Source organism: Zalophus californianus, chromosome 14 (genome assembly GCF_009762305.2).
Source record: "Zalophus californianus isolate mZalCal1 chromosome 14, mZalCal1.pri.v2, whole genome shotgun sequence".
NCBI classification, from domain to species: Eukaryota; Metazoa; Chordata; class Mammalia; order Carnivora; family Otariidae; genus Zalophus; species Zalophus californianus.
The window spans coordinates 37,730,831-37,751,527 of record NC_045608.1 but is presented as its reverse complement, the minus strand read 5'-3'; the positions used below and the strand labels follow the sequence as shown (position 1 = coordinate 37,751,527).

General features: G+C 37.2%; 1 protein-coding gene across 6 annotated transcripts in view; it reads right to left on the bottom strand.

Annotated features, from left to right (window-relative positions):
• The window catches only part of L3MBTL4 (L3MBTL histone methyl-lysine binding protein 4), a 501,743-nt gene that overhangs the window by 438,075 nt on the left and 42,971 nt on the right, over window positions 1-20,697 (bottom strand). Inside the window, exon 1 of one of the 6 annotated variants that reach the window (XM_027577145.1) lies at window positions 10,354-10,429. The exons of the other annotated variants lie outside the window; for them this stretch is intronic. The gene's annotated coding sequence lies outside the window, so the exon portion shown is untranslated. Of the gene's footprint in view, window positions 1-10,353; window positions 10,430-20,697 lie in introns of those variants that run through there. 6 annotated transcript variants of the gene reach the window in all.

The following is a 20,697-nucleotide window of genomic DNA, read 5'->3' as shown; positions in this document are numbered from 1 at the left end:
ACTCCCCTGGATCAAGTTCCAGATTCACTACTGTAGTTTTTACTTTCCCTACTTGTTCACATAAGCAACTAGATTACATGTGCTATAGACTACCAGCTTCTGCTTAATAGTGCCAGTAAAGAGAATCCATTGTTTTGGCTAACCCAACATCCTCCTTTTTTGTCCAGCTACTTGACTTTTACTTTGGGAAGCCTCATTCTGAGTCCACATAGTTCCAGAGTAGGCAGGTAATCCAGGAAGGTTAAAAAAGGGCCAACCCAATAAAATCCACCCTCTTGGCCACAGTAAGTGCTTCTAAATAGACATGCAAATTAGGAAAACCAAAGAGATCTGGTTCTAGGACTCTGACTAGAAATACTGGGCAAATGAACCTTTCTTCTGAGATTGTTAAATTACTACAAACTAAGTGTGGAGCTGTAGAGGCCAAGTAAAAGACAGCTTCACTGAGAGCAGCGAAGAGGAAGGCAGAACCAAATGATGAGAGTGATAAGCCCCTGGATCCAGCCATACCTGATCCAATGCCACACCAGGACTTCTTACTTTTATGAGTTAATAATTTCCCTTTTCTGCTTAAGCCACTTTGAATTGGATTTCTGTCATTTGCAACTAAGAGTCAGGCTAATAAAAATTTTAGTAGCGAATATGTTAAGAAAAAAGAAAAAGAAGAAGATAGCAGGAGGGGAAGAATGAAGGGGAGTAAGTCAGAGGGGGAGACGAACCATGAGAGACGATGGACTCTGAAAAACAAACTGAGGGTTCTAGAAGGGAGTGGGGTGGGGGGATGGGTTAGCCTGGTGACGGGTATTAAAGAGGACACGTTCTGTGTGGAGCACTGGGTGTTATGCACAAACAATGAATCATGGAACACTACATCAAGAACTAATGATGTAATGTATGATTAACATAACAATAAAAAATTTTAAAAAAATTTTAGTAGTGAAGAAGCAGCAGTGGCAGCAGCAACATCAAGAGGACAGCTGCTCTCTAAATAGTCCCCCACTTTAGAACACTGAGAACGATTTGGTTGTAATCAAACTCAGTAACCAAATCTTACTCTGTGAGTCTAATTTTCATTTTATAATGTCTTCATGCTCTTCCAACCACCTTCAAAGACTTCACAAAATTATAAGCAACAATTTCAAAACAAAATGATTGTTAATTATTTGAAATTTTTAAAAATATGACATTCAGAATTTTAGGGAAATTAAGAAATGGCACAAAATAACAGTATCGCTTAAAGCTTTAAAAGAGTAGGAATAATAATGATAATGATTGGGTTCTGGAAGATGCAGAAGCAATAGTAGGTGAGATTTCAGTTCACCAAACCAACAAAGCACCTAACTGTTTATGAATAAGAGATGAGCATGTAGGGGAAGGACAAGGGTGGGGTGGGGAGTGATGTTCGCATATGTGTTTATGTAACTTGGAGAACAACTCCAGCTATATGAGAAGAGACTACAAAAATCTCTCAGGCAAATCAATGGAAACAACACATCTTTTTTTCTGTCATCCACTTTCAGAGTCTCTTGTGCCTATGTTCCTAGTCACTCAATAATGTTGAAATGATCTTCCCATAAGCACCAAATATCAAATAATAATGTTAAAAGTGTGCTAAATTCATCCTTTCTCTCCATACTGTCTGCCTGAAGACATGTACATCTGTGGCCAGAAATACAGGACATGTCATGTACAGGGTAGCCAGATATTAAGTGGCTGTAATATATACCAGTGTCTGCCATATTGACAAAATGGCAAAACCCAGCTTGCCCAACTTAACAAATCTGAAATCAGGATGGTCTTGCAGTTCTGCCAGCCAGGTAGCAGTTCTTATGTAATTATCACTGCCTGCCCATGCACAGACCTGGCTGTGCCTCCTGGGGGCTAGATAGAACAACAACCCTTTGATGCTCTGGTCAACAAACCACTTGCAGATCATTTGAAGAAAGAATACTGAGTCTTTGTTTTTGTCAGATAAACCATCTGATGATACCATCAAAATGCACAGAATGTATGCCAACAGCCTGGAAGAAATCCCATAGACAATATTGATACACTCTTTTGAGAAATGATTCAACATTAGCACTCCTGAGGGCACAGAGGCTGACACTGTGTGGGAAAACACAGATGATGATGAGTGAGTCACAGTGATTCAGTGGAGTTGTACTCTGAAGGTGATTAAGTTTAGAAAAGCCCAATCCAAAATATTAAACTAATATTTTCCTTTTTGAATATGTACAGGAGTGATAAATAATAGAAGTATATGTTTAAGCAAGTACAAAAGAGTTCTTTCAACAAAATATGAATTCTTACTGATATGAAAACACCATAAAACTGTTTAATTGGCATTGCTTTTCATATACTGGCACTTAAAATAATGGAATGACTTAAAATCAATAGTGCCTTATACTAGATGAAATGCAGTGGTTTGTACCTATACAAGAGTTATATGTAGCCAATCTACCTTCTGGTTTGTGGAAGGTATACTTTGTTCTGGGGTAAGGAGATGTGTGATTCCCAAGAAGATATGGGCTGATTTCTTTATAATATTGCTCATGTAATTTAACTCTCTATTCCCATATGTCTTTGTATCTCTGCTCTGCCAAATCTGTGCTTGGAGTTAAATAAGATCATTTCATTTATTTCTAAAATGTCCCCTTTTGTATATTGTCAAATCACTGAAAGGAAAATATTACCCCAATAACACTAAAAAAGCATGTACTAATACCTCTCCTAAACGATTAAGGTTTTACTTTTGTCTCTCCAAAATCTGTCTTTCTAAGGTAACAAGGCTCTCAGAAATCAATTTCTCTCTTAGAGATAAAAATAATATGCTCTCACAGCACACTAATTATATGGGTATTAGAGTTTTGTGACTGCTCTAAAATCAATAGGAGTTTACAAACTAAAAATAATTCATTTTCTTTACTTTAATGACAAGCCCTAAAGATCCCCTATCAACTTTGAATTATTCTTCCAAAGGCCAAATATAGTCATTCTTTAATTCCTAATACTTAGCTTTCATTTATTAAGTCAAATTTAGTAGTTAAAGACTTAAATTGCAATCATAGGTCAGACCTATGATGTCATGTGCTTCTAAAAGCCATTAATTTTTGCAAATAAACATTTATTGAGGACATCCAAGTAGAATTAAATGCTTAATAGCAAACTAATACTTCCTTGAATAATATCAAGAAAAGCTCAATAAAATACTAAACTGATAAAGGCATCAGAGAGGTACGAAAGTAATGAGAACTAGAAAAGCTAAGATTAAAAAAAGAAAGAAAGAAAAACTCAGGAAGGTGAGCTGTTGATCTTCATCAACACTTTCCTGGTTATACCTGCCCATGTGAAGGACCAGGATAGAGCTTACGGGATCTTGTGAGGGCTACAGGGTCCAAATCAAAGACTTGAAGGTCCTCAAACATTTGACTCATTTTACTCTGATATATAGCAAGGTGAAAAGTGAAAAAGCTAAGCCATAAGCATCTATAAGCAATGTAGAGTTTTCTAAAGTCTCATAGTACTGTGCAAACAAAGATCAGAATTGAAGACTCTGAAGAAAAAGTAAACACAACAGAGTCTCAGTTAAAGTCCTTGAGGGGTGCCCCTAAGGAACAGGGACCATCCAGAGGTAGACTGAGATTTATGAAACTGTGATCCAACTTCAGCTCAGCTAGATTAAGGTGATCAATCTCCAATTTTTCTGCCTTGCAGAGAAAAGAGTAACCCTTCTCTAGAATAAGATAATAGCAAGTTATAACATTTAGAGCCTCTGTGACTTTTTACACACAATGCCTGGCATTCAATCAAAAATTACTATGCATGATAAGAGATAATATGACCAAAACCCACAATAAACCCATTGATAATACAGATATTAAAGCTAATAGCCAAGAATTTTAAAATAACTAAGATTAATTATGTTCAAAAATATTAAGGAAAACGTGTGAAAATACATGTAAAGATAGAGAGTGTCGCCAGATATTTGGAATATACAGAAAGAACCAAATGAAAATTCTAGAACTAAACAATATACTATATGAAGTGCACTGACAGATGGGTTTAAGAGGTGATCAATACTGCAGTAATCTGATGACAAATCAGTAGAAAGCATCCAAACTGAAGCAAAAGAAAGGAAGAATGGGAAACATAGAAAAAAGATCATAAAAGATGTGTTGGACACAGTTTAAACATGTAAAATGTCATTGGGTCCCAAAAAGGAAAAGAGAGAACTAAGCAAAAAGCAATGTTCGAAGAGAAAATTGCCAAAAATGTTCCAAAACTGATGAAAGACATCAAGCTACAGGTTCTACCCCAATCCTTCCAAGAAATCAAATCACTAGGACTAAAGAAGATCTGAATAATATAATTAACAAATATGACCATGCACAGAAACCACACCAACAAAAATAATATAAGAATTCATTTCAAAACCACATGGAACATTTACCAAAACTAACTAATGTTCAGGCATAAAGTAAATTTCAAGTAATCATAATACTCAGAATATATTCTCTGAACACAGTGGAATTAAGTAATAAATATTTAATGAGAAAATCCTCAACTACCTGGAAATTGAGCAGTACACTTCAAATAGTCCATTGACTAAAGAATATATCACAAATTTGAAAATATTTTTAAATGAATGATAATTAAGATATGACGTATCAGAATTTGTGAGATACACCTAAAATGGATGCTTAGAATGAAATTACAGCATTAAATGAACTATCAAGAAGCTAGAAAAATAAAAGAAAATCAAACCCAAAGAAAGCAGAAGGAAGGAAAATTTTTAAAAAGAGAAAAAAATCAGGGCGCCTGGGTTGCTCAGTCAGTTAAGTCTGCCTTCGGCTCTGGTCATGATCCCAGGTCCTGGCATTGACCCCACATTGGCTCCCTGGTCAGTGGGGAGCCTGCTTCTTCCTGTTCCTTTGCTGCTCCCTTGCTTGTGCTTTCTCTTGTTCTCTCTCGTGCTCTCTGTCAAATAAATAAAATCTTTAAAAAGAAAGGAAGGAAGGAAGGAAGGAAGGGAGGGAGCAAGGGAGGAAGGGAGAAAGGGAGGAAGGGAGGAAGGGAGGAAGGGAGGAAAGGAGAAGGGAGAAAGGTAGGTAGGTAGGAAGGAAGGAAGGGAGGGAGGGAGGGAGGGAGAGAGGGAAAGAAAAGAAGGAAGGAAGGAAGGAAAGAAGGAAGGAAGGAAAAGAAAAAATTAGCAAAATAGAAAACAAATGTACAACAGAAAAATTCAACGAAACCAAAAGTTTATTCTTTGAAAAGATTAACAAAACTGATAACCTCAAAGCAAGACTGATAAAGAAAAATAAAATAAAACCAGAAAATACAAATTGAAATATGAGGTGGAGATAAGGAAAAATGCCTACTAAGTTTACAGATGTTAGTAAGATAATAAAACACTTCACAAATAACTTTTCACTAATAAGTCTGACAATTTAAATGAAAAGAATAAATTGCTTAAAAAGAAAACATATTCAACTAAATCAAGGAAAAATTTGAAATCTGAATACTAATTTCCCTAGAAAATAAAATGTGTCCCTTATTAAAACCTGCCTACAAAGGAAGCTCCAAGCCCAGATCCCTTCACTGGTGAATTCTTCCAATTATTTAAGGAAAAAATAACACAAAGCTCACATAATCTCTTCCAGAGAACAGAAAAGAATTAACCCTCTCAATCTATTTTCAGAGGCCAAAAACAAAAAACAAAACAAAAACCAACAGTATCAAAACCTGGCAAAGACTTTACAAGAAAAGAAAATTACAACCTCATCTTTTATGAGTACGGGTGCAAAAATCCTTTTTAAAAGGGAGAAATATTCCATTGTCTATAAGAACCACATCTTCTTTACCAAAGGATATTCAATGCATAAAGAAGATGTGGTCCATACAGACAATGGAATATTACTCAGCCATCAGAAAGGATGAATACCCACCATTTACATCAACATGGATGGAACTGGAGGGGATTATGCTAAGTGAAGTAAGTCAAGCAGAGAAAGTCAATTATCATATGGTTTCACTCATATGTGGAACATAAGGAATAGTGCAGAGGACCACAGGGGAAGGGAGGGAAAACTGAATGGGAAGAAATCAGAAAGGGAGACAAACCATGAAAGACTCTGGACTCTGGGAAACAAACAGAGGGTTACAGAAGGGAGGGGAGTGGGGGGATTGGGTAAGCAGGTGATGGGTATGAAGGAGGGCACGTGTGGTGATGAGCATTGGGTATTACATGTAACTAATGAATCACTGAACACTACATCAAAAACTTATGATGTACTATATGTTGGCTAATTGAACATAATAAAAAATAATTTAAAAAGGGAGAAAAAATCATATGATTATCTCAATAGATACAAAAAGAAGCAACTGACATTCAACACCAATTCATGATTGAAAAAAAAAAAACTTATCAAACTAGGAATATAAGTGTCTAATTCTCACAAATATATCTATAGTAAATCTTAAACATCATACATATAGTGTCAACTATACTCCAATTAAAAAAAAGACACAGAATTAAAAAAGTCATACCTAATGGTGAATTACTGAAAGCTTTTCTCCTAAGAGAGCAAAGAAGACAGATGCCCACTAGCATTTCTATTAGTATTACACTAGATAACCTAACTAGTGTGATGATGCAAGAAAAAGAAATAAAAAGTGTAAGGACTGGAAAGGAAGAAAATAAAACTCTCATTATATGCAGACAACATAATTCCAAAGACCAAAAAATCCAAGAGGATCAACTAACTACTAGAAATAAGTGAATTTACCAAGATTGCTGGATACAAGTCAATGTAAAAAATCAATTTTGTTTCTATAAATCTGCAATAAAATTTTTAAAATAAAATGTTTAAAGGTCACTTAGAGTGGTATTATTAATACTAAATATCTAATACTAAATCTAACAAATGATGACTGAGACCTCTACACTGAAAACTATATAACATTATTGAAAATAAATTTTTTAACACTCAAGAAAAAACATACCATATACAATTGACCCTCAAACAACACGTTTGAACCACATGAGTCCACTTATTTTCCAGGAAATACATTACAGTCCTATAAATGTACTTTCTCTTCCTTATGATTTTCTTAATAACATTTTCTTTTCTCTTGCCTTATTGTAAAAATACAGTACATAATACATATAATATACAAAATATGTGTTAACTGTTTATCGGTAAGGCTTCTGGTCAACAGTAAGCTATCAGGAGTTAAGTTTTTGAAAAATCAAAGTTATATGTGGATTTTCTTTTTTTATTTTATTATGTTATGTTAATCACCATACATTACATCATTAGTTTTTGATGTAGTGTTCCATGATTCATTGTTTGTGTATAACACCCAGTGCTCCATTCAGTACATGCCCTCTTTAATACCCATCACCAGGCTAACCCATCCTCCCACCAACCCCCCCCAGAACCCTCAGTTTGTTTCTCAGAGTCCATAGTCTCTCATGGTTCATCTCCCCCTCCGAATTTCCCCCCTTCATTCTTCCCTTCCTGCTATCTTCTTCTTTTTTTTTTTAAACATATAATGTATTATTTGTTTCAGAGGTACAGGTCTGTGATTCAACAGTCTTACACAATTCACAGCAGATTTGTGGATTTGCAACTGCATGGGGGGCTGGTGCACCTACCCCTTGCACTGTTCAAGGGTTAACTGTACATGGAATGGAAAGTTCTTTATTGAACAGATAACAATTTTCCCTAAAGCAATCTACACATTCAATACATTCTATTTAAATCCTAATATGTGTGGTCTTTCTTAAAAAGAAATTGATGAAATGATCCTAACATTTATGTAAAAATGCAGAGGGCTAAGAATAAGAAGAACAAATCTTGGGGCACGTGGGTGGCTCAGTGAGTTAAGCATCCAACTCTTGATTTCGGCTCAGGTCATGATCTCAGGGCTGTGAGACCAAGCCCTGCTTTGGGCTCCATGCCAGGATTCTCTCTCTCCCTCTCTCTCTGACCCTCCCCCCACCTCCTCCCTTTCTTAAAAAAAGAAGACAAACAAATCTAGAAATTTACACTACCATATATCAAGACATTCTAAAGCTACAGTGTAAAATATGGCAGCCAAAATCAATAGAAACATAAACAGGCAAAAAAAAAAAAAAAATCGAAAGATAAACAGGCACCAGCACACAGATCAGAGAGTTCAGAAACAGACACAATTTATGACAAAGGTGACACAATTTGAAGAAAGGAACTGCAATAGCACATACAATAGGGAAAGAACGGTCTTCATCACCTGATATCCATGTGGTATAAAAAGAATCTCGATCTCTACCTCACCCATAGACCAGAAGGAATTCCAGATGTACTATAGATCTAGGTAAGTAATTAAAGTAAAATAATTAAGGTTTTAGAAAAATTAATGGGAAATATCTTCATGACTTCAGGTAAAGATTCTTTAAACAGTACACAAAAAGGGACCAACCATAAAGGAAAAAGGTACATATACTAGACTATCTAGAATATCTGTTCTTTAAAAGGCCCTGTTAAGAAAGTAAAAAGGCAATCCAAAGAGCAAGAGAAGGTATCTGCAACATATATGTGAAACTGAAGTCTCATCCAGAAAATATCAAGAATTCCTACAAATCAGTAAGAAAACAGCAGACAATCAGAAAAGTGGCCAAAAGCTTTGAATGGGCACTTCACAAAGGAAGATATACAAATGGCCAGTAAACGTGTGAAAAGATGCTTAACTTCAGTAGTCATCAGGGGAATTCAAATTAAAATCACAAAGTACTACCACTACTCAGCCACCAAAATGGTTAAAATTAACAATAAAAGAATACCAAGTGGTAGATAAGATGTGGAGCAATTAGAGTTCTCATTTACTACTAGTTGGCATGTAAATAAGTACAACTATTTAGAAAACCATCTGGAAGTAACTAAGCCTGATCGTATACCTCTCCTGTTAACTAGCAACTCTACTCCTAGGTATATATCCAACAAAAATGAATATATTAATCCAAGGACATGTACAAGAATGTCGTCCACAGCAGCACTATTCCTAATATCTCAAACTGAAAACAAGCAAAATGTCCATTTATAGGAGAATGAATAAACTGTGGTATATTCATACAAGACAGTAATACATAAATTCGTTTTTAAAACTACTGATACATAAAATAACATCGATGACTCTCACAGATAATACACTAAGCAAAAGGAGACAGACACAAAAGAATACATACTATCTGATCGATTGATATAAGCTCAAGAAGAGGCAGAATTAACTTACGGAGAATAATAATTGTTGAGCTGGAGCATGCAGGGGAATGACTGGCAGGGTAAGAGTGGTGAGGCATCTGCAATCCTGGTAATGTAGGCAGCACACAGAGGTGCAAGAGCCCCTGGATGCTAGTGTTCATAATGTACCCACTTTATAAAAATCTATTGAGCTGTATTCTTACTATATGTAAACTTTTCTGTATTCTGTAGTTCAATAAAAAATTTACTTGAGAGTATACTGATTCAACAAATGGTCCTGGGAAAACTAAATATCCACATGCCAAAGAATGAAGTTTTTCCCTTACCTTACACCATATATAAAAATTGCTCAAAATGGATGGAAGACCTAAATGTAACAATTTAAACTATAAAACTGTACAGGTGAAAAGCTTCATGACATTGGATTTGGCAAAAACTGATAGAAAAAATAGATAAATTGGCCTTTGTCAAATTAAAAACTTTTGTGCATCAGAGGACACCATCAAGAGAGTGAAAAGACAATCTGTAGAAAGGAGAAAATATCTACAAATCATATATCTAATAAGGAATAATATCCAGAATACATAAAGAACTCATAAAACTCAACAATGACAAAAAAAATTTATATGGGCAAAGGACTTGAATGACATTTTTTCAAAGAATATATAATAATGGGGTGCCTGGGTGGCTCAGATGGTTAAGCGTCTGCCTTCGGCTCAGTCATGATCTCAGGGTCCTGGGACTGAGTCCCATATCAGGCTCCCTGCTCCTTGGGAGCCTGCTTCTCCCTCTGCCTCTCTTTCTCTCTCTCTCTCTCATGAATAAATAAACAAAATCTTTCAGAAAAAAAGAATATATAATAATGGTCAACAGGCATATGAAAACATGTTCAATATGACTTATCATTAGGTAAATACATATCAAAACCACAATGGGATGCACTCCATACCCAGTAGGATGACTATTATAAAAAAAAAAATACAGAGCATAATAAATATTGGCAAGGATATGGTGAAACTGGAACCCTTGTACATTACTGGTATGAATATAAAATGATGTAACCACTATGGGAAACAGTATGGAGGTTCCTCAAAACATTAAACATAGTTACCTTATGATCCAGCAATCCACTTCTAGGAATATACCCGAAATGAAAGCAGAGGCCCAAACAGAAATTTGTGCACCAATGTTCACAGCAACATTATTCACGGTAGCTATAAGATGGAAACAACCCAAATGTCCATTGACAGATGCATGAATAAACAAAATGTGGTATATACAGACAATGGGGTATCATTCAGTCTTAAAAAGAAGTGAAATTCTGGCACATGCTACAACACTATTGAAACTTGAAAATTATGCCAAATGAAATAAACCAGATTTAAAAATATTGTATGATTCCACTTATATGAGGTACCTATAATTGTCAAGTTTATAGAGATAGAAAATACAATGATGGTGGCCAGGAGCTGGAGAAGAAAGTAATGAGGAGTTACTGTTTAATGAGTATAATGTTTTCAGTTTGGGATGGATGGTGGTAATGGTTGCACAACAGTGTGAATATACTTAATGCCACTGAATTATACACTTAAAATGGTTCAAATGATTAATTTCATGTTATGCATATTCTACCAAAATTTTTCCAGTTGATTTTTTAAGTTTATTGAGCATGTATTATTTTCCAATCATTGTACTAATTGATGAAATTACAAGTGAATTTTTATTCCTTTATTCCATTCCTCCTAATTACTCAAAAAGGGGTCATTCTAAGCATTCTCTTCCAAATCTCTTAAAATCTGGAGCACCCACCCACTTATAGCTCAAAACCAAAGATCCCAAAATACCATGATCATTCCTTCTTAGTAATTCTATCCTTTTATCTGAATCAAGTATGTTCAACCTGATGGGTCAAATCTTTGGCTCAGATTATATCTATTACTTAATGCATTCACTCCATTCCACAAGCACACACTTATTAATAAATTTAAAATATTACTATTCATTCAAAATTTGTTAAGAGCCTAATATGATAAAGAAGAAGGTAAATATTCTCACACTAAGAAAACTTCCATATCACATGTTCTATCTTCTGATCTGGAAAATAAAAGTGGTTGGTAAGATTATTATGAACTCTATTGGGACTAGTTGTCATTTATCGTTCCCTAACATCTAGATAATTTCCAACTTTATGAATCTTGCCTTCCCCAAACCAAAGGCTGGAAAGCCTTGAGCCACAGACTGCCCTGAAAGTAGAATATAGGCAGTGACCTCACTTCTTCCAGCGAAATGCAAAGGGAAGCTATATTATGGTTGATAAAATTTCTCCATCTGTTCCCTACCTTTCCTATGTGCTGAAGACTTGAGAAGATATAGTTGCTAGCCTCAAAGCTGGAAGAAACTGAAACAGGCTTCTTTTTTTTTTAAGATTTTATTTATTTATTTGAGAGAGAGAGAATGAGAGATAGAGAGCACGAGAGGGAAGAGGGTCAGAGGGAGAAGCAGACTCCCTGCTCAGCAGGGAGCCCAATGTGGGACTCGATCCCGGGACTCCAGGATCATGACCTGAGCCGAAGGCAGTCGCTTAATCAACTGAGCCACCCAGGTGCCCTGAAACAGGCTTCTTTCAGGTACTTCAAACTGTCAAAAATATTTTACTTCTTAGGTTTCATTCTCTCCTAAATTAGTCTTCATACCTTCCTAAAGAATAGTTATATATCATACAGAGTTTATATAAATTCTTACCTTAAAATCCAAATACAGTTTACTCTTGAACAAGGCAAAGGTTAGTAGAGGTTTTCCAACCCCTTGCAGTTGAAAATCCACAAAAGTTTTTGACTTCTCAGAAACTTAACCACTAATGGCCTACTGTTGCCTGGAAGTCTTATCAATAACATAAATAGTGTTTAATATATATTTCATATGTTATTTGTATTCTACAGTGTATTCTTACAAAAAAAGTAAGCTATAGAAAAGAAAATGTTAAGAAAACCATAAGGAAGAGAAAATACATTTACAGTACTGCACTGTGTTTATCAAAAAATCCAGGTAAGCCTGTACAGTTCAAAGGCATGTTGTTCAAGCATCAACTGTGGCTCCAGCGAACTTCTAGAATAAATTAAATGAACAAAATCATGGTTTATCAATACACTGAACTGAAATATATATAAATTATAAGTTACTACAAAATACAACTTAATGCAGTATCTTTTTAAAGGGGCACATTCTGTTTCCTAGGCTTTCCATATATTTCACCTCTGATAAACACATACTTGAAAAATTAGGTTGGAAAACATACTGGCTCACTGCCATTGACATAACTCATAGTAAGATGCAAATCAACAAAACTGTTTATGAGGTAGTTCTAAAACCTCAGCTTTCAAAAGACCATGATTAAAGCAAAAAAGCTATGCATATTTGTTTGCTGCTAATCACGTATGCATTCCACTCATTACTTTCAATAAGCATTCTTACTACAGAATTTTTATATTATGCATGATGAGGAAAGAATTCTGTGGACTTCGGTTAAGCAGATGTGATGAAATAAAAGGTACAAAAATATGAGTGGCATGGGCTTTTTAAAATGAATTCTGTCAAGAGCACACAAAGCACGTTTCTCAACAGATTTTTAATAAATTAACTCTTTAGTCACTCAAATGTTTTCAATAGCATTAGGATAACACAAGGATATTTGTAGGTTATCTTTTTTCTTTTAAGCCCAAAAGCCAAAGTGCTAGGTAAGCATAACCTCCTTCCATTTTGTCTACAGAGCACCTCAGAACTCAAATAAAAGCGAGGGCTATTATAAAGATTACCCACAAGCACAATCCACCAGCTAGGAACAACTATCTGAATGTAAAAGGTCTGGAAATGGAATAGTTCTAAAGAATTAACATTTGATGAAATTTAAGAACATAGGGCTAGTTTGAATAAATTAATCTCAGTGAGTTAAAAACCTTTCAATGGTATTCAAGTCAACTTCTGCAATATTAAAACTCCATTAACTTACATCATGCATGCCTAAACACTGAGCTACATAAAGATAAACTTCATTAGCCCTATCTTATCTTAATTTGAATTATTTTTTCTTAATCCAAATTCATAACAACCAAAGCAGTGAGATGTTATGCTAGGGCTATGTCCATGCACAGCAATTCATCAGGATTTGTCTGATTCATCCCCACTAGGGTCAGCCACTCCCATTTCTATGGGACCACAATCTAAGTCCATACTAGTTAGTAGCAGGCTTGGGGCCTCCCAGGCTCCTCCACTGTCCGGTCCCTGGGTCACAGCCCTCCAAAAGCCCTAAACCCTTGTGCGCCATCTGCCTGAAGCTCTCCTTCTAGTTACTGATAAAAGCCACATGAGTCATTTGGACTTTCTGTGTCTATACATTTTAAATCCAAAATAGTTCTGTGTCTGCACAGGACCTGGGGCAAGATGACATTTACACTCCAAAGAATGCCTTGGGGAAGCAGAGGATACTACTCCTACTCATAAAGAAGCCAAAGGCCAACCTCAGAGAGAGGAGGGGCGTCAACATACTTCCAAACTCTGTATGTACTACAACTTAATCATCTGTGTGCACATCCTTGCATATGGATATTTTCTCTGATTTTCTAGATCAATCTAAATATATTTGACTTTGGCTGTGCCTCAAAGCACTATCTTACCAAATTAGTTCCCATCTGAAACTTCATTTTGGCCTGCTTAAGTCTTTCCCCAAAAAATGTAATTAAGAAACCTCATTTTTCTTAAACAGAAATGGTGATGACAGGCTAGAGTCTTTGACACTACTTTATATTTTGTTATTTTCTTGTCAAATCTTTGAACGTTATGTGAAATGCCGAAGTTTGTATCGAATGGAACTGCATGAGAGAAAGTTCAGTAATATGTAAAAGTACTAAACAAGAAATCCTGAGCAATGAGATAACTAGTACCTTCTTTTCCATTCTGCAGCTCGTTTAACTTAGCTATCTTTTCTGTTAAACCATCCACCGCCCCTCCAAACAATGAACTATTTTAATTCCAGACAGTGAAGATTTGAGAGGAAAAAAAAGAGAGAGAGAGATTGCTCTTCTTCTCAATATGAATGCAGGAGTACTCCAAATGCTGATTGCCTGATTTTAAATTGCCCTTATCAAATGCTATAAAGCAATTGTGAAACTTCCTTTCAACTAGCGGGCCCCAATTATCACAATCTAGGTCTTTTGAAAAAATCATTAGAGAAGAGTCAAACCACATGCATAAAAGGAAAGAGACTGGCAGGATTCTCTGGTCATTTGATGGATAAATCAGCTGCCTAAACATTATGGATTATGTAAGATGGATAAACTGTGATACAACCATCAAAACGTAATTACTCATACCTCCCCCCATTAAAAGCTTTATCTTCAGGCTGATGTCATTCAGTGCTTCAAAGTTCAGAACATAGTCTCATTATCTCACTGTTCTGCAGTTCATGTGAAGACACAAAACTGTAGCCACTAAAACTTTCAAGTAAGCCATGGACAGATACAGGTAAAGCAGGGCAAACATCACAGACAGTTCCTCCTTCACAGTCGCATCCATGAAAGCGGTCCCCTCCATCAGGGGGAAAAACTGATCTTACTAGAAATTATGCAGCCTTAAGCCAGGACTTTGCTGCTCTGGGAGTTTATGACCTCATCAGTAGAATAACTGGGTTAAACCCCCCTAGAAGATGATTTCTAAGACTAGGTCTAATTTACACTTCTGTAACTCTATTTGGGACAATGTCTTTAATTTGGACTCTAGCCAACTGGGTAACAGAATGTCTCCACACTGATGATACTGCAAACGTAGAATCCTAAGCTAAGAAATGTTTGTCTTACTTCCATATGTGTTATAGGAAGCAGTCCTGTGAGGAGAGTCCTGGACGGAGAATCAGAAGCCCCATTCAAGGGGTGTCTGGGTGGCTCAGTCGGTTAAGCATCTGCCTTCAGCTCAGGGTCCTGGGATCGAACCCCACGCCCCACATCGGGCTCCCTGCTCAGCAGAGAGTCTGCTTCTCCCTCCCCTCCCCGCACAGGTTCTCTCTCACTATCTCTGTCGCTATCTCTGTCTCTCTCTCTCTCAAATAAATAAAATCTTAAAAAAAAATTCCCCATTCCAGTGTTGGCTCTACCATTTATTAATATTATCACCTGCAGCAAGGCACTCAAATGATCTAGATTTTAACCTTGTTCTCTATAAAATGGAAATGATTCTTTATCTACCACCATCATATAAAAATATATGAATCAGATGAGATATGTCAGTCATAGAATCATAATCTGTTATTTCTAAGACTTGCTAACATTTACTAAGCACTTATTAATTGAGAGGAATTTCACAAAATGTCCTCCAGACATCATATAATCTTCAGGGCCCTATTCTACAGATTGGGAAACTGAGTATAACTTGCCCAAGGCTATATGGCTAGCAAAGGGCAAACTGATTCAAACTGAGCTATCTCCAAAACCCCACACTCCTAACCCTTACTTATACTCTATGACCAAATAAGGTTGAGAAATCCTGAACACTAAATCATTCCTCTTGATGAGTTTTAACAAAGTAAAAGTAGTGAGATCTGCAATTGAAAGAAAAATGTCAACTTGAATCCAAACCTTATTTCTAAACTTAGTTGAAAGTAAATCCTTTCCCCCGGCAGAGCACCTATTAAATGAATTTGTGTTTGATGGAAACAAAGTTCATAAAATACCCATCCAAATCAATCCAACATTCTTGTTTTACAGAAAGAGAAACTTGGCGCAGACGAATCAGAGACAGGGTCACAAGGCCAGCTGACAACAGAGTCAGGTCTAGAACACTGGGTCACGTCCACTCCAGGGCTGCCTGCACCATGCCCCACTGCCTAGTTAACAGTACCCTCTAAAAAGGTACCACATTAATAATGTTCCACATTTCCAAAGCAGATTCCTCCAAAACCAACAAAGTTTTAGAGCATGGTATCAAAAAGTTTACCCAAAAGGGAAGAAGGCTGTGGCAAAAGTCAAGGCTCTGTGGATGAGAAAGTAAACACCAGCTACATCAGCCAACTACCCTTGTTTCCCCAGCCTATCTGCCTAGTTATTCTCTCCAGCGCAAATCCAAGAACTCATACGATCATGCCTGGTGCGAGCGTCAAAGCACCTGTGTGTAGTAAAAATTCACAATTTCTCGACTCACCAAACTTGACTTTTCAAATGCTCAAACTGACCTTTTCTCACAGAGGACAAATGAGAGGACAGTCCCAGGGAAGTCAGACGGCCAGGGGGCAGAGAGGGATACCCTACAGTGCATCCTGGTGATTTACCCTAGGAGAGTCTTTGTGCAAGAGTACAAGAGATGGAATGAAATTAAACTGAAGAGGTTAAATTGCAATTTTCATCTCTATGTGGTTAAATATCTAACATGACAGTCCTGGTAGGATTTCAGGTTATGAAAATGCCTTGCAAAAGTCAAGCATTTTGGTCTTTTTGTATTTACTGATGAAAATCCAACATTTCTATCTTGTGCTAGTTAGTTTTGCAGCCTGGTCCCACAACATAAGAAGCCTATTTCATCATTCGTGTAAGACATTCTGAAATTGCTTTAACATATAAAATTGTGTAATTTCCTTAATTCTCAGGTCAACACATAATGATACAGCATAACCGCAAATAATTCCTTACTATATTCCTGAGCAAATAGTTGAAATGGATTTTCACTAAACTTTTTTTTCATTTGTACATAGATCACCCTTCGAAAGGAGAAGGCTAGGCCATGACATTTTTTTAAAAAAATTATTTTTACAAGGCGTTTGGGTGGCTCAGATGGTTAAGCCTGAGCCTTTGGCTCAGGTCATGATCACAGGATTCTGGGATCGAGCCCCACGTCAGGTTCCTGGCTCAGCGGGGAGCCTGCTTCTCTCTCTCCCTGCTCATGCTCTCTCTCTCTGTAGCTCTGTGTCTCAAATGAATAAATAAAATCTTTAAAAAAAATACATTTAAAAAAAAGAAATTATTTTTGGGCGCCTGGGTGGCTCAGTTGGTTAAGCAACTGCCTTCGGCTCAGGTCATGATCCTGGAGTCCCGGGATCGAGTCCCACATTGGGCTCCCTGCTCAGCAGGGAGTCTGCTTCTCCCTCTGACCCTCTTCCCTCTCGTGCTCTCTATCTCTCATTCTCTCTCTCTCAAATAAACAAATAAAATCTTTAAAAAAAAGAAATTATTTTTACAAAGTATCCTAAGTAAATTGTTTGTTCTAAGGAATTCTGAGAGGAATTTTACAATGACTCAATCTTAATCTCAGAAAATATGCCCAGAGTTAGGAGAGAATGAGACTCCAATGCTGTGTTGAAGCACGAGATGACCAAAATAGAGCCTTATTTAAAAAGCAAGAGAGAGTTTGAGAATGTCTTACAGATTTATTTCTCAGCCACAGAGACTGGGCCTCTCTGCATCCCACTCTCCATGTCCATCCACGTGTGGGGCAAGCAGAAGGCGGCAGTTACAATGGCTTCTAGGGGAGGATGCATGGGGGAAACCATGGTCTTCCCTTTTTTCCTCTCTTTGTGTTTCATAATTACTTAAGTACGAGTTGATAATTCTGAACCACCAGATGACATGCTAATAACAAGTTGGCAAGTAAAAGGTAATTCTCTGTCTCATAAATACAATACTTAATATAGAAATAGAACTCGCTAAGGAAGATGTTAAGAAAGCCAGATGAGACAGGAGACTAAATCAGTCACTCCTCTAGAGGTTTTCACTTTTCTAGGGTCTTATTTATCAACCATTCAAAAACTTTACAGAAGCCAAGAAATTCTGAAAGGGGATTTATCATTTTAATGTTATAATGAGGTAAACTGAGAAATCCAAAGTGGAGTCAAAAGCATGACATTCGACTATGAGATGTAATACCTTCGTGTGTGTGTGTGTGTGTGTGTGTGTGTGTGTGTGGTTAATCTACTTTCACATACATTAGCTGATTTGATTACATCTCAAGAGTGACACTGGTGGGCAGACTGGATAACGATGATAATCATAACAATGCCAGTAGCAATAAACACAGCAGCAATGGGAACAGCAAGAGCCCTTGTTCATTTTTCAACAACGTCCTGAAATATGTTCGCATAAGACATTGATGAGGACACCGGGAGTCACATCCCCGTTAAGAGAAGCGCTCAGGGCCTTTATGGCTCAACACAGCAGTGCCAAGACTCAAACACAAGTCCTCTTACACTAAATTCAGTCCTCCTTCCCAAATAAATTGTAAATGGCCGAGTCTTAACAGCCTCTGCTGCCAACACTCCTTGCAGGAGCTGCCCCATCTCCAGCACCGCCCACCCACAGTTTCACCCCTGCAGTTGCCCTGTGGTCACCACATGATCTTAGCCCCTGGCAAGAGCTGATGGGTCCAGAGGTGGCTTCCAGACCCAAGCCAGACACATCAGAGTCCTCTCCAAGAAATTTGTGACTGGAACTCCAGCAGATCAGATTAATCTTCCTCTGGGCAGCTAGAATGTAACACATAGACTGAGAATTGTGGCCAGACCCAATTTTCATCACGTGGAAATGGACTAAAACAAACCATAGTGACAAAGAATGAAGAAAATATGGAAGGAGACTTAGAAGAGGAGTCCTCAACAGAGCAGCAATCCCAGGGTCGGTTCCTCAGTCCAGCCACAGTCCCATCCCTGGCTTCCATGGATGGCCCCTCCTACCTTAGGCTACCTCAAGTTGAGTATCTGCGTCAAGCAACCAAAGGACCTAAGTAGTAGGAAATACATTGTACGAGCAGGTGCCAAGCCCCACACCAGGAGACGTCACATACACTGTCTCCACAGCTTGTCTGCTCAGTACCCTTACTCTCTTCTGGTACAGTATCCCTCTCTATCGGAAAAATGTTCCTTCCCCACTTTGCCAGCCATGTCACTCTTGTAGGGAATGCTACCCCAACCCTGGCTATATTTCATTCATATAACCTGCAGACTCTATAACATCCCTGTGAAGTATCATCATAATTATTTTTTAAATGAGGCTCAGAGAAATTCATCACATTGTCCCAAATCATAACACTAATAATAATACTGCCAGGATTCGAACCCAAGTATCTCTGACTTCAAAATGTGCACTTTTTCCATATCCAACTTTCCCTCCCTTGTGTCCTATAACATCTTAGTATCAACTCACGAACAGTATCTACTGGGCCACTTTCTTATCCATGGTATTGGAAAGTAATGGGAAAAGAAAAGCAATATAAAAGATAGGGAAACAAACGTAAATTTTTTAGAAATGTTAAATCACCATTCTCAAGTTATTCTGGCTTTTGGAGGTGGGGGCCAGGGGGTGGCAGGTGTGTATGTGTTTTACATACTGATGCTCAATGAAAGCACTCATCTACTGTGAATTACAGCAAATAACCTCTGTTCTAAAGCATTTTCCCTTGATTCCTGTGAAAATGAAGAGGATGTTTTCTATGAAAGCTTAGATAATGGTCTAGAACAAATATCAAGGACACAATTAAATGCTACACACAAATATTTTATCCCTAGTGGAAAAAATAAATAAGAGAAAAATCACCAAATATGTTCAAGTCTCCTTTTTTTCAGCTGGTAAACTGTGGCAGTTAACAATAAGTGGATTTCATACTTTGTTTAACCTTACGAGCCTTTCTTCAAACAAACTCTTTTATGGAAAACCAGCTATAAAAGCAGACCCTAACTACTTAGTACCTATACTTCCCCGCCCAGACCCAGGCCTCACAGTAGCCCGTGTGCCTCCAGAAAACTGCAATTTTTCCGAACTGCAATATTATGAAAGTCAATAATCAGGAAAAGTATACTCAAGGACACTATTCCAAAGCAAACTGAAGCATGATGTGAAAAGTTACAAAGATAAAGAAAATGGTGTTTACTTCCTAGCATAACCATTAAGCTACTTTCAATAACCCAAATGCAACAATAAAAATAATAATAGCTAACTTGCTGAGTGTTTACCATATGCCAGACTTTCAAATACTTTATATGAATTATCACACCAAGTTATCACACCTTCATAAATGTAGGAAGCAGGTACACTCACTACTCCCATATTACAGATGAACACATTGAGAGCTACAGAGACTAAGAAACTGCCCAAGCTTATAAAGCTAGCAAGTGGAGAAGCCTAGAGTTAAATGCAGGTATCTCAATCTAGAGTTCCCACCCTGCCTAACTGCAAGGCTATACTGAATCATACTGCAGAATACAGATACTGTGTTTCAAAAGCAGTGTATGTTTAATCCCCACATAACTAGTAACAGCTTTAAACCTTCCTCCAGGTAGTTTCCATGACTTCTCATTATCACCATACTCCTTCAACCACTTATATTGGAGGAAGGAAGGAAGGAAGGAAGGAAGGAAGGAAGGAAGGAAGGAAGGAAGGAAGGAAGGAAGGAAATGAGAGAGAGAAAGGGAGGAAGGGAGGGAGGGAGG